The sequence below is a fragment of the Setaria italica genome, chromosome III (genome assembly GCF_000263155.2).
Source record: "Setaria italica strain Yugu1 chromosome III, Setaria_italica_v2.0, whole genome shotgun sequence".
Taxonomy (NCBI): domain Eukaryota; kingdom Viridiplantae; phylum Streptophyta; class Magnoliopsida; order Poales; family Poaceae; genus Setaria; species Setaria italica.
Genome location: NC_028452.1, coordinates 19,059,919 through 19,075,379, shown reverse-complemented (window position 1 = coordinate 19,075,379; position 15,461 = coordinate 19,059,919). Strand labels below are relative to the sequence as shown.

The 15,461-nt window shown below is 43.0% G+C and overlaps 1 pseudogene; it reads left to right on the top strand.

Moving 5' to 3' along the window:
* The first annotated feature begins 1,843 nt into the window (after window positions 1-1,843).
* On the top strand, window positions 1,844-6,437 carry LOC105913971 (annotated as a pseudogene).
* The last annotated feature ends 9,024 nt before the right edge of the window (window positions 6,438-15,461 follow it).

The window sequence follows — 15,461 nt, the reverse complement described above, 5'->3', positions numbered from 1 at the left end:
GCATAGGTTTTACCCCTCTCATCCATATTCCTTGACCACCTCCCATATTGCATTTAATATACTAGTTAGGGTTAGGATTTGCTGAGTACCAACGATAAGTGTACTCAACCTTGCTTTCATTTTTTAGGTCTCCAGGTGTGTTTGACCATCTTGATAGTGGATGGGCACCTGCGCTTCCCTTCGCTACGTTAAGGTGAAAACCTTTCCTTTATTAAATTACATGCCTTTTATTGCTCAAATGACTGAGCTGTGATGGTAACTGTATTAGCCTACTGATCCAAGGATCTACATGTTGATGTAGATGCCAGGCCGTTCGCATGGGAGCCACATGTTGATGCTCGTTATTACCACACTTTTAGTGCTATTTAACCAATGTTTTCATGCTTATTTTTATACTAACCTGCCACCTGGCACCTAAAATAACACCATTATTGCATATGTGTTGTATTTTGGAGAATATTATATTTTGGCAGGAAATATGACATAATCAAGGGGGTTTGTCTAGAAAGCTTAATGGATATTGGACATGGGTCATTGATGGAAGCTAGCACGAGGAAGGAGAGGACAAGAAGGGCCAGGAAGGGCCCAAGTCGATCGGCCTAGGACCCTCTAGGCCGATTGACCTAGCCCATTCCACGGCCCGATCGACCTCCCATTTCTTCAGCGTCAAGTCTATGATGATCTCTAGGGTTTTTTCACCGACATTGACCTAGAGCCGCCGCCTATTGGAGAAATACCCCCTCATGGACTTCAAGGAAGGAGAGTTGGAGAGAAGAGGAAATCACCACGCAAACACCATCCACATCTACCACAAGTAGGAAAAATAGAGAGAAGATTGGATCCAGATGAGGCCACGCGAAGAAGGGCACTAGGGGAGGAGGAAACCCCATGAGCTGATCAGCTCAGAGGTGCCCAGGCCGATCGGCCTGGGTCTTCCCTGCCCCCGTTCATCATCATCTTCGATCCAATTGATCTACAGGGCGTCCTTTACCCGAAAATTCATCAACATGTGTAAGATGATTGGGGTAATACCTCTGTTTATCCTCGGGGTTGTATGGAGATCTTGATTTGTAATCGCCAAACCTTTGGTTGAGATCTATTTTGTTATCAATCTTATCTTGATGATGCTCTTTCATGAAAAGGCTAGCCAGCGCTACTTTGGGTTGCTTATTTGCTTACCTAGAATGATCATCTTGATGTGTTCTTATGTTCCGATAGTTGAGTGCCCCTATGTAGTGATAGTATTGCGGGTGGGAAAGTGTAGGGTATGGTTCACAACCACTCACAATAACACCTAGATCTATTTTGTTCATGCATGGCGATTGCATCTACAAGTGATCTTTGATCCCTAGGATAAGCGTTTAATCTATCTTGTTCACAACCTTTATTCTCTATCCATCTTAATCTAAATTGCTTAGTTCTTTTGTTAGCATAATCATATCCTATTCAAAGAGCTTTCGGTTACATCGATTAGAGCTTAGTTAAGCGTGCAAATCCCTTATTCCGTGGATTGATAAACCTTGGGGGAATCTCTATGAGAAAAGCTACAACTGATCCGTGCGCTTGCGGTTCACAATTTTGCGTGCTAACTGCCGTCAACAAGCTTTTCTGGCACCGTTGCTGGGGAACAAGTCAGTTTTGCTACGTTTAACTTTGTATTAATTTTTGTTAACCTCTAACATCTAACTTTTCTCTAGAAAAGAAAATATTTATTTTTGTTTTTGGTGTCTAGATGGCTCTGATCAATCACTATAAGGAGGAAGGAGAAAAGTCACTGAGGAATTATGCGATTCCATTAACCAATCAATTCGACATGAAGAAATCCAACTCAATGCTTGCAGCCATGGAGTACGATCTGAATAAAGGAATAATTGACATGACTAAGAGCAATCCTTTCCAACGAGTGGAGACTGATAATCTATATAGATACATTGAGCGATTCACGATGCTTTGCAACACGCTACAACAAGAGGAAATTCCACCAGCTTGGTTCAGGTGGAATTTGTTCCCATTTTCACTTGCAGGTGAAGCAAAACGATGGTATGCAGAAGCTTCTTTCGATGCGAAGGGTAATTGAGAGGTACTAATGATAAAGTTGTGTGAGAGATTTTTCTCTATGAGCAAAGTTTAAAACCTTCGGAAGGAAGTGATCATATTCGTGCAAGGAGAAGGTGAAGGAATAGATCAAGCTTGGAATAGATTTAACAGACTACTCGAACAAGGACCTAAGCTTGGATTCTCAGGTGATGTGTTGTTGCATACATTCTATTTTTCACTAACTCAAAAATGCTGGGAGTTTTTTTCAAATGTGTGCAGGAGGAGATCTTATGAAGAAAACACTCAGGGAGGCGTGCCACTCAATTGTTACAGAAGATCAGCAAAGGAGCAGCCATAAACAGAGAATGGGATAGTTATCAATCTAGAGCACAGGAGCAAGAAAATCAAGAATGTAAGGTTGCTAGAATTTTCAGAAAAGAACTCCAGGAGGAAACAAAAGAAGAACATGTGGTGCAAAAAGAAGAAGAACCGGCACACATAAAAGAGGAACCTACTTGGTGCATCAAATATGATGAACAAGAAAACATCAGAAGCTCAAAGCCTAGCGAATGCGAAGCCCTTTCGAGAGTTTGAACAAATGGATTGGATTCCTATTGACTTCAGTGAAATATTTAATAGGCATAGACCATATCCAAATCAAAAGGGGTCGGCTAGAGCTGTTGAGACATATTTTCCATCGGAGAGAAACACTAGCTATGTGCTTGACAAGGATGCAACTGGAGAGATAATTCTAAAACTCTTTAGTGAAGAAGAAGTAGACCCTGACTATGTCACCGAGGTGAAGAGAATCATGGGAGTGAAGGCGGAGGCATCACTATTTGCTAGACTGGGAAATGTATACGTGATTGGGGCTAATCAAGATGAAGGAGAATCTTTGCCTACACCACATATCAATCGCATGATTAATGGGGAGATCATCTACAAAGCGCTTTGCGATATTGGAGCACATGTAAGTGTTATGTCTTCGAAACTTTATCATGAGCTTTATCGTAAAACTTTACAGCTTGCTCCAACCCCGATAAATTTAATCATGGGAGATGGTAGAACAACCAAACCTCTAGGTGTGCTTAGAGATCTAGATGTTGCTATCTCGGGAAAAGTTATACCAACCAACTTCTTTGTTATTGATGCTTGCCATGATGAACTTGATGATATTATCCTTGGTAAACCTTTTCTTAAGTTGGTTAATGCTGTGCTTGATGCTGGGAAGGGAAAAGTAATGATTAATCTCGACGGTGCTAAATACACTTATAATTTTCTGCTTGCTTCTCGACAAATCCTGCCTCTACTTCCTGATAATGAGGAAGTAGAAAGTGTATGGTTTGCTGAAAATTTCAGGGATCCTCTACCAAGAGCAATGGAAAACAATGAGGATAATCAGGATGATGAACTGAGAGAAGCAACCGAAGCATTATCACTGCAATATGGAACTTTAGAAGCAGAAAAATTTGAAGACATTGGTGATTTAGATCAACAAGAGCCTAAAGCACCAGATGTTGAGCAGAAGCCATTACCCAAGGGATTAAAATATGAGTATTTGGGGAACAACAAGACATATCCAGTCATTGTCAGCGACGAGTTGAGTAAGAAAGAAACTGAGAAGCTGCTGAATTTATTAAGGAAACATCAAAAAGTGATTGGATATACAATCAAAAACTTGAAAGGAATCAGTCTAGCTTTCTGCACTCATCGAATACAATCAGAAGATCAATACAAACCAGTTGTGGAGAACCAGAGAAGATTGAGCCATGCTATGCGTGATGTAGTAAAGAAGGAGGTGATCAAATTGCTTAATGCTGGAATAATCTATCTAGTACCACACAGTGAATGGGTGAGCCCAGTGCATTGCGTGCCAAAGAAAGGAGGATTGACTGTTGTGACAAATGAGAAGAATGAGCTAATTCCCCAGAGGACAGTGACTGGATGGAGGATGTGTATTGACTATCGGAAGTTGAACAAGGCAACTAGGAAGGATCACTTCCCTTTGCCTTTCATTGATGAAATGCTTGAAAGGTTAGCAAAACATTCTCACTTTTGCTATCTTGATGGATACTCTGGATTCTTTCAAATTCCTATACATCCGGATGATCAACATAAGACCACGTTCACATGTTCCTACGGAACTTTCTCTTATAGAAGAATGCCTTTTGGTCTATGCAATGCGCCCGCATCATTTCAGAGCTGTATGATGGCTATATTGTCAGATTTTATTGAAAACATTATGGAGGTATTTATGGATGACTTCTCAGTACACGACACTAATTTTGATAATTGCTTGGAGAATATTGGTAAAGTTCTTAAACGATGTGGAGAAGTTGATTTAGTCCTAAATTGGGAGAAGTGCCACTTTATGGTGAAGCAAGGAATAGTGCTGGGGCATGTCATCTCAGAGAGGGGGATAGAAGTTGATAAAGCGAAGATTGAAACTATGGAAAAGTTACATCCTCCAGCAGACATCAAGTCATTGAGGAGCTTTCTCAGACACGCCGGATTCTACAGAAGATTTTTTAAGGATTTCTCGAACAAAACCATTAACACAACTTCTGCAGAAAGATGTGAGCTTGAATTTAATGAAGACTGTCTCCATGCTTTCATAACTTTAAAACAATCACTTATCAGTGCACCCATCATTCAACCTCCGGATTGGAATATACCTTTCGAGATAATATGCGATGCGAGTGATTTCACTGTTGGAGCAGTCCTTGGACAAAGAAAAGAAGGGAAGGTACATGCAATTTACTATGCTAGCAAGATTTTAAATGAGGCTCAAATAAATTATGCAACTACAAAGAAGGAATTGCTTGCCGTAGTATTTGCTTTTGAAAAATTCAGATCATATATTGTGAATTCTAAAGTGATTGTGTATACCAACCATGCTGCAATAAAATATCTTTTGTCTAAGAAAGATGCTAAACCATATCTGATTCGTTGGATATTGTTACTACAAGAGTTTGATGTGAAAATTAGAGATAAAAAGGGGTCAAAAAATGTGGTAGCTGACCACTTGTCAATGATGTACCAACAAGATGATGGGAAGGAGCCGATTGAAGATCGAAGGAGAGATGACCACTTATACAGAATACTTGATAAGGATGATTGGATGCATGACATCATCAGATAATCAAAAGGGCACCTTTGCATCACTTGGATAGGAATGAAAGAAGAAAAGTTATTGCTGAAAGTAAGAAATACTATTGGTCTACAGTTTTTCTATATAGTTTTGGAGCAGACGGAGTATTGAGAAGATGCATTCCTAGAGAAGAAAGAGACGCGGTGCTTAGAAAATGCCATTCATTAGAATATGGAGGACATTATGGATACTTCAGAACTGATGCAAAAGTATGGGCAAGCATATTTTATTGTCCAGAGATGCATGAAGATGCAAAGAGGTTCGTTGCTACTTGCTCAGAATGCCAAAGAACAGGAAATATTTGATCTAGAAATTCTATGCCTTTGAACCATAATTTGCAAGTGGATCTATTCTATGTTTGGGGTATAGACTTCATGGGACCATTCTTAAATTCACATGGCTAGGAGCACATCTTGGTTATGGTTGATTATGCGTCTAAATGGGTAGAAGCTATCCCATGTTAGAAGGCATCAATAGAGGAATCAATTCACATGATCAAGATGATGATTTCCTAGGTATGGAGTGCCGAGAATATTGATAAGCGATGGAGGTCGCATTTCACAGGAAAAGATTTTGGCAAATGTTTGAAGAAATTGGGGGTTGAACATAGAGTCTCTACAAGTTATCATCGTCAAACAAATGGCCAAGTAGAAACTTCGAGCAAGCACCTCAAAGATATATTGAAAAAGACCATAGTCAAAGGACGGAAGGGTTGGTCAAAGAAACTAGATGGAGCATTATGGGCATATAGGACAGCTCATAAAACACCTATAGGTATGACCGCGCATCAATTCATCTATGGAAAAGCATGTCATCTTCCCGTTGAACTTGAACATAAAGCTTATCAGCCATAAAAGAGATGAATCTTGATGTTGATGCTGCGAGAGTAAAAAGAAGGATCCAAATAAGTGAATTGGAAGAGATAAGGCTTAAAGCTTACCACAATGCAAGCATTTACAAGGAAAGAATCAAGAGATGGTTTGATAAAAGGCTTCAGAAGAAGGAATTCAAAGAAGGGGATAAAGTGTTATTGTTCAACTCCAAATTTAAACTCTTTGATAAAGGAAAATTGATGAGCAAGTGGGACAGACCATACATGGTTCATTATGTGTCACCTACTGGAGCAGTAACAATCATGGACGTCAAAGGAGATCAATATATTGTGAATGGACAGCGGCTAAAGGTATTCTTGGAACCTGGCGTCATGCCTATCAATTATGTTGACATCTATAGCATGGAGGAAGAATGACCACGTCAAGCCTGACAACACTAAAACAGGTACCTTGTACATACTCTATCTTAAATTCTGTTATTTTCTTTCGAATTTTGTGTAGGACTAAAAAAATTAAATATATTTTTAGATGTACGTGCTGCCAAGGAAATTTGGGAGGCAGAGGGGCTGAAAACCCCCTGGGCCGATTGGCCCAATAGCCCCCAAGCTGATTGGCCTGGGAGGTTTTCGCCTCTGATTTGGTTCCCCCTTTCCCATCTTTGTTAACAACAGAATATGGAAGTGAATTTTTGTGGGAAGGTGCGAGAAAGTTTTTGGAAATTTGTGGATCCTTTGCCAAGACTTTAAAAATATATAATGAGGCTAATTGGAGGTCGAGTTTCGCATCACACATGCAATTCAGATCCACCAAACTAGAAAAAAGGTGCTATGGCGACTTCCAGGAGCTCAGGAGATGAGAGAGGGCAGCAGGCGGCGAAGGAGGAGGCCAGGCCGATCGACCTAACCTCCCCTAGCCGATTGGCACCACCCCCTCCCTTGGCCGCGGGCATCGCCCTTCACATGGAAGCCAAGAGGTGCAAGTGGTGTCCCAAAACTCTACCAAGGACCGCTGGTAATGCTCGCATCAGTGTTGGAGGCAAGGCGCCCTCTGGAAAGCTTGCAGATTGTAAGTTGATCATCCTCTCGAGTGAAGGTGAAGCGTCCAAGAAGAAGGTGGAGGTCGTCATTGCTCCCACAAGGCGTTCAGCAAGGCTCCTCGGGATGAAGCGCAAGAGCTACATAGAGAAGACGCCCGAGTACGTGCCAGCTGACTATGGAGGTGATAGCGATTGGGAGGATGACAGGAGCCCTGGTTTGTAGGGTGCTGCAGGCCATGATGACGAAGAAGATGCCAACACGTACTAGGATTGGGCTGACGAGATGAAGAAAACCAAGGAGCAAGAGGACTGTCGTTAAGACAAGGGCAAAGAGAAGGATCTAGAAGACGACATGCCAGAACCGGAGGAGCATGATCGTACGTGTTGCACAGCTTTTAGGAAGAACATACACTACTTCTTTGACGCCATTGATGACATCATGCAAGCCTTGCAAGCTCTGGATCAAAAGGCAGAAGATAATGATCGTCGTCAAGAGGATGACTTCAAGTTCTTGCAGAGGAATGTGAGGAAGCTCTTCGGGATGTGCGGCAACATGAGGAAGAATAGAGCTCATGGCGAAGGAAGCAGCAACCATCCCATGTGCAAGCAGTGCGGGCAGCATCACTAGTGAGTTTACGAGCATCTTTCCCTTTGTACTTCATATGGTTACGACGAGGACGTCATAGATTTTAAGCGTTTGGGGGGAGGGAGGGGGAGATCGTCGCTCGTGTGAGTTTTTGGATCTAGTTTGGTCGAGTCAAGTTGTGTGAGAGTCTAAATTAGTGTTTTTATTTCAATCAAAAGTAGATAAAGTAGTAGTCTTCTTAAGCTTCTAGGAAGCCTTAGGCCTAGATTGCTACTTTAGCATCTTTGTGAGAAGAAGCACGAATAAAATTCGAGGACCATGCTAGTGTTTTTAGTGTCTACCTTGGGTTTCTTGTCTTTTATTTTATCTTTGCAACTTTGGATCATGAGCATTATCTTGAATTCTAAATCTTAGTTGTGGAGTTTTAGTAATTGGTTTGTTTATGCAATACCCATGCTTTATGATGATCAAGTGTTTTGATTTTGATTATGCTTTATGAGTAAGACTTGAATTGGAGGTGATTTAAAATTTATTGTTTATTTACAACCTCTGCAAATAATAAGATTGATCAAGATCTTCTAACCAGGTTGAGATTTTTTATTTATCCTACCCAATGCCTAAAAATATTTATTCATACCACCATAAGCAAGATTTGATGCTTTGAATTGAATTAGGATCGCTCTCTCTTAGTTTGCTTTAATTCTATGCATTGACCATATCCTTTTTACCATTTGTGAATGCTAGCCTTGTTAATATTCAGTAATGAGAGTTTTTTATTGGAACAATCATATTTTCTATTGAATTCCTAAACTGAAACCATAAATTTCTCAATTTATTACCTATTCCTTGAACGCAACCCATTATATGAAGATCTGGTTAGTTTCTAGTCGAGCTTTATGAACTTTTTGGAAAGATACAAGATAAGGAAGCTTCACCCAAAAGAAGAGCCGGAGGGGAGGAAAGGAGAGGCCAGGCCGATCGGCCTGGTCCCATCCAGGCCGATCGACCTAGGGTCTCCTTGCCTTGGTTTTCGCGCAACAAATTCCTGGAAGGTCTCTGGAAGGATCTAAAACTGATTTTTATGATGTGATGTTCAAATTAGGTTCAAAGAAGGGATTAAAAATAAAGAAAGAAAGAAAGAAGGGAAGAAAGAAAGGAAAATATTAAGAAAAATAAAAAAAGAAATAATAGGAAAAGAGAGAATGAAATAAAAGAGTAATTTTTACTATCATGAAGATCAAGAGAGGTGCAAAGGAAAGATGAACTTGTTTACGGAACGGATTTTCATTCCAACCATGTGCAATCCAACGACGAGGACATCGCTTGAGCCTCAGAGTCACTATTTTATTTGCCTTTGCACATGTCCACCATTCTATATCTTCTCATCCTTGAAAACCTCACATTATGTGGATATTCTTATGATCATTGGCTCGGAAGGTAGGTGTTGATCCAAAATCTAGACCTCAGGCTTCTGCGTTGAACAACAAGGAGGATCTGGGAGATCTGCTTAACTCCAGTGCAGTCTCCAAATCGGCTCGCAAGTGGTGCAAGGCATGCCAGTCAATTTGACTTGAAAATTAACAAGGTAAATATTAAATTTCTGTTAGTAGCAAAAGTTATCTGTGGATCAACCTCAACCCCTTGGACAATATCTTATAGGTGTTGTATATTTTCTGATGCATCAAGTATCAGCTAAACTAAGAACGGGTTAAACCATCAGCCCAATTAATGGCCCATGGTGGTTTATCCAGCTTTGGCTTAATGTCTATACTGCATCAAGATTTGGGAGAATTTTGTAAGCAAACTCCATCTCATCCAACTATGTTGAAGGTGATAGAATCACGTGTCGAAGATGCACCTCTTTTGGTGAAGCAGCATTGGCTTGTTGTGGAGCTTCATTGACAACATCATCATTAGCCGATCTGTCCAAGATTTTCTACACTGGATTTCTCCAACCATCATCTCACTGGTTTGCATATGCAGAGAAGAGCAAAAACTTTGAATTCCCAAATGACATAGACTTGGACCAAGTGGACATTGACAATTGCAGCACAACTATCTTATTAGCAAGCATCTCTCCTTGCATACTGCCTGTCGGCTTCGGTCAAGGAAAATCTTTAAAGCCTTCTTGTGAGTTCTATAACCCATCAGTCTTCGCTCGTCAGCTGGGTTTCGGCAAAGTCCCAATTGGCCTATTTTTTATGGACAAAGTAAGAGCCAGGGATCCTCTGATTCATTCCCTTGAGTTTGACAGACTGAAGAACTTGACTGCCTCACTAGCCTTTCTAGCCCTCTTAGATTGGCAACATCTCTTGGGGTTTGCATCGAAGCTCTTTGTCTCATGGTGGAGCGAATGGCGGAGTCATTTGGCCAACTAATCGGCTGCATATTATTGCAAGAAAATCTTTCTAGAATATGATTCAAATGAGGTAACAACCTTCATTTTTAATCATCTTCAAAATCTGGACCTCAGGCTTCTGCGTTGAACAACACGGAGGACCTAGGAGATCTGCTTAACCCTAGTGCAGGCTGTCGGTGTTTTATACCGGCAACCTACTGAGGGAGTACCCGAGGTAGTCAATTTGTCGGTGGGGGATCGCTGGATCTGGAACTCGAAGGTAAAAGCAAGGACACAAGACACAGATTTATACAGGTTCGGACCGCCAGAGTAGCGTAATACCCTACGTCTTGTTTGGGGTGTTGTATATTGCGCCCTGCGCTTGGATGTTGAGTAGCATAGTTGTTGGCTATTGATGATGGTTCTGCCGATCTAGGTACGCCTGTCCTCCTTTATATAGTCCAGGGGGCAGGATTACTAATCGGTTTACAAGGAGGAGTCCTAGTAGGATTACGGTGGAATCCTAGTAGGAGTCCGTCTTCTTCCTTCCTTCCGGGTACTGGGGATCTGTCCCCGACAAGCCCCCGAGCGCTTCATAGCCGAATGCAGTAGTCTTTGAGTACTTTTAAGATCCTCACCGACTAGTTTTGGTGCTCTTCGAGTACTTTATCTGGCTGAATCTTCAAAGTTTCTCAAAGCTACCATGAGGCTATGGTGTGCTCAAAGCCTTGATCATCTTGATATTGTAGTCTTCATATATGGAGGGTGGCGAAAGTTGCACTCCATATGGAGTATCCCCTGAGCCTTAGATTGAATCGTAGAATCAGGCTGAGGGTCAAAATCTTGAATCCTCTTCTTTCAGCTTGAAAAAAATCTTGGGTGTAGCTTATCAGCCCCCGAGCCTTGAATTGATTGAACAATCAACTCAAGGATCTTGAATCTTCACTCAAGTCATCATTTGAGTAGTCTTGCGGTGTCCAGCCCCCAAGCTTATGCGCCAGGTGAGCCGTAGGAGCCACATCGAGTAGTTATTAGTGCTTAGCCCCCGAGCTTGGAAGCTAGCTGAGCCATTGGAGATATCCCGAGTAGTGATTGGCGCTTAGCCCCCGAGTTTGGGAACTAGTTTGTGCCTTTGGAGGTACGCTTAGAGTCTTGGAGCATCGTCACCGAAGTTTGATCTGAAAGAAAAGATGCGTACATTATGTAGCATATTTGTAGAATATTGAACTTACTGAAATTTATTCAATGATCAATAAAAATATTGTGTGTCATGCTCTTGTTTCGGTCACATTCTTCTCGAGTAGTAAGCCTGTTACGTTTAGGCTCTCAGTCCCCGTTTAGCCATTGCCATTGCGTGTGTGAGATCTTTGTCTTGTATACGCATGCTGGCACTGTTGTTTCCACAGTTGAGAGCTTTATCTCGTGTATGTGTGCTAGCATTTAGGCGTGATAGGTGCACCCGAGGCTTTCACAAATTAAGGCGTGTTCTGCTCGAGAAGATTAATGACATTAAGAGAAGACAAAAATGACTAGTTGTTGTTGCGACAAAAAGAGAGCGCGATTGCGCACAAGAGTTTGCTCTGGTGAGTAGTTGGTGAAGTGTAGCTTTGGAGGGTAATTCCCGTCGAGACGCGTACACAAATAGGTAGTCAGCGTGTTGCCCCGCATGCGGAAAACAAAGCCAAAAAAATTTAAAAAGTAACTTAGCTTGATTTGTGGATGATTGTCGACGAAGCCGTGGCGGTCGTCGATGAAACCGCGACGGTTGTTGATGAAGTCGACTAGTCGGAATCGATTCTGATTAGTTGTCAATGGTGTGCAACCCGCCCCCGACTAGTTTTCTAATCGAGATGAGTAGTCGAGGTAGTCGTCAGCGGTTCGTTATTCGTCATGGCGAGGTCGACGTCGCTGGCTGTTGGTTGTTGCCGTGTAATTGAAGATCTTCTCTGATAAGTCTTTGAGTTGCACGTAGCATAGTTGAACAGAATTTCCTTTCCTACGGACGCATCCAGCGAAGCTCTGCCTTGCTCGTGGATCCGTGCGCAAGTAGTTTGCTTGGTGGCACAATGGACAGCGGTGCTGTCCCTTTTTTTGGCAAGGATAGAGCGGGCAGTAGCAAATCTCTTCCCTGATTTTACTCACCTTGGAACTTGCGCCATAATGATGTTTCTGAATGCTGACTCGCTGTAGATGGAAACAACCAAATCCGAAGCAGCTTCGTAGGTGGATTCGGACACCGAAAAATAATTCCACCTTTGATCTTGATGTGTAAACAGCGGTAGGGGATTGCTCCACTCCAGCATGCGACCTTGGACGGTGACACGAAATTGATTTCACGTCGGTCTTGTACTTGTGGAGAATTTCGTCGAGCTGACGAGCAGTCGAAGTAGTCTATCTTCGACTAGTTTGTAGTCAAGACGAGTAGTCGAAATAGCCGTCGGCGAGCGTCGTGACGTAGTTGGAGTAGTCGTCGGTGAGTCGCCGAGCACCCTTGCGAAATTGGAGTAGTCATCGGCGAACGTCACAACATAGTCGAAGTAGTCGCCGGTGAGTCGCACATCAAATTAGTCGAGAAGAGAAGTCGAAGCAGTCGTCCTCCACTAGTAACTAGTCGAGATGAGTATGCGAGGTTGTCGTCTCCATGTCGGTGCTGCGGCACGAGCTGGAGTTGAGTCGAGTACTCGAGGACGTTGTTGCCATGACGATGTTGCAATCTGTGGTAGTTGTCTCCGAGAGCTAAAGTCTTGATGTACGTAACAGTTTTCCTGGTGCATCTTGCATGTACGTGTGATGGAAAAGCAAAAAATCCCTTTTGCTTAGAGATTTCAGTGGAGCAGATGAATTTTGCTTTTCACCTCGACCCGCGTGCTGTAGCTAGCGTTTGCGGGTGGCAGAAAACGTTGAATCCTGGTCTGTACGAGTCATGCAGCTCTACACGACCCATTAGTGCTGCCGTACAACCGCGTGTGACACCTTCCTGTCGTAGCACTCTTGGAATTAGCCCGCGCGCCTAGCTGCACGGTGTCATCGCATGTGGTCACTTTGGCCAATTCTTTTCTGCTTCAGACTCGATCCAGAGTCAGCAACTTGGGACAGATGCGTATTTCGTCAGACCGAACGAAACACGAAATCCAAACCGCCCTGACGTCGAGGCCAAAGCTTGTTGAGTTGCTGATCTGTCAGCGAACAAGTAGATTGATCATGATGATGTCCTTCAAGCTCGCCTGATGATCTCGACGATCACCCCTACCTAGAGCGCCATTCGCATAGCTGAAACAAGTTAAAAGTCAGAGCGCAGAGGCTCGTAGAGCTAAGTAGCTCAAGTTGCAGCTGACCCGCCTTTGCGAGCCGCAAGACTTGTTGAAAACAAGTCGAAGTCAGAGCGCAAAGGCTCATAGAGCTGAGTAGCTCAAGTTGCAGCTGACCCACCATTGCGAGCCGCTAGACTTGTTGAAAGCAAGTCAAAGTTAGAGCGCAAAGGCTCGTAGAGCTGAGTAGCTCAAGTTGCAGCTGACCTGCCTTTGCGAGCCGCTAGTCGTAGGCAAAAACGAGTAGTCGGTAGTTGCCAATAGAAAATTTACTAATAAAAAATGAAAGATTGAAGCCGGTGGCCTGAGTACATTGCTGCTTAGTCTGCTGACTATGGGTAGTAACGACATAGGTGCTTAATGTTACAGGAGTTTGCGATTTGTTCGCCGGAGTCTTGTTGTAGCCTGTATGATCCTGGTCCTGTGACTTTGGACATTATGTAAGACCCTTCCCATGGTGAGTTGAGTTTGTGTAGTCCCATTGTGTCTTGAATGCGCTTGAGGACCATGTCACCGATGCTGAAAGAACGTTCTTTGACATTGCAATCATGATAATGGCGTAGTCCTTCAAGTATCTTGCTGACTGTACGAGTGCTGCACAGCGTGATTCTTCTGAGCTATCGAGGTTTGAGCGCGTTGTTTGCTCTGCTGCTCCTTCGTTGTAGTGCTCGACTGCAGGGGATCTCCACATGACATATATAGGAAGTATGGCTTCTAACTCGTAGACAAGGAAGTAAGGTGACTGCCCAGTAGGCTTGCACGGTTGAGTATGTAGCCCCCAGAGAACGTTGGGTAGTTCTTTGAGCCACTTGCCTCCTTTGGTGTTACCAATGTCGTGCAGCCTTTTCTTGAGAGCTTCAAGTAACATGCCGTTGGCACGCTCAACCTGGCCATTGGCTCTTGGGTGAGCGACGGAGACATAACGAACGTCGATTCCGCTATTCTCGTAGTACTCCCAGAACTCATGGTTGTTGAAGTATGAGCCCAGGTCTATGTTGATTCTATTTGGAAAACCATAGCGGTGAACTATTTCATCGAGGAAGTTGAGAACCCTATCAGCCTTGGAGGAGGTGACTGGTTTCACATCGATCCATTTGGTGAACTTATCAATGGCGACGAGTACTCAATTGAATCCTCCTGGACACACATGTTGAAATAAATAAAAAGAAAAGAAAAGAAAACTCAAACCACACGTGTGCGTTTTTATTCATCCCCTTCAGTCTCTAATCCAAGTCATCTTGCGGCGGGTCATAATGCGGCTCTCCCTGCGTCACGTCTCCTTGTTGTTGGTACTTGTGATACCCGTACTCATAGTGCTCATGTGCTCCACCTTGGTACTGATTTGGAGGCACAATCCCCATCATGCCTGGTCACGTTGCTATCCTCAATTCTGTCGATGTCTTGCCTCACGGTACTTGCATCTTGTAAATTTCTTTACATATATGCCCCTACGATACGTGCACTTCTCTATGGCTGTGGCAGGTGACTAAACTGAGTAGACAATTGAGAACTGGGGTCCCTAAAAAGGAGGTGGCATGTAACCATGGAAAGCATATGGTGCTGGTGGAGGCGACTGCACTGGCTGCTGAAATTCCGGTCGTACTGGATATGCCGGTTGCTGAAAATGAGGTGCATATGGGCCTTGTGCCATGCTTCAGCAGGCGCCTCTAGCCGTTGTTCTTGCTGCCATCCTTCATGGACTCCCTCGTAACTTGGTGCATTATGAAACTCTATTTGCCAATAGCTTGAGCTAGGTGGTGGCAATGGTACTTTTGGTGCTGCTTGGGATGATGAGCCTTTTTCTATTCTTTGTCCTCTCTTGTCTTTCTTTGCTGGAAACAAAATTCCTTCTTCTAGCCAGTTAGTCTTGCCCACATGATAAATTCCTAGTTTTCTGTTGGGCAGTTTGAAGTTAGTGACTCCAAATGTATATTTTTTCTCCCTGTTGCCACCAATTAAGTGTGCATTTTTTATTGTCCTGGCATCAATTCTTCCTCCCTTTATGAACCACTCAGGGACTCTTTCAATATCTGGCTTCAAAAAGGATGCAATCATAGTCAGGTAGCAACCTGATCCAACAATTCCGGTCCTTGATGTAGCTTCTGCAAGCCATATTCTTATCATCAACAAGGAGGGGTACGTCACTTTCTTGCCCACTATTGCACAATAAAG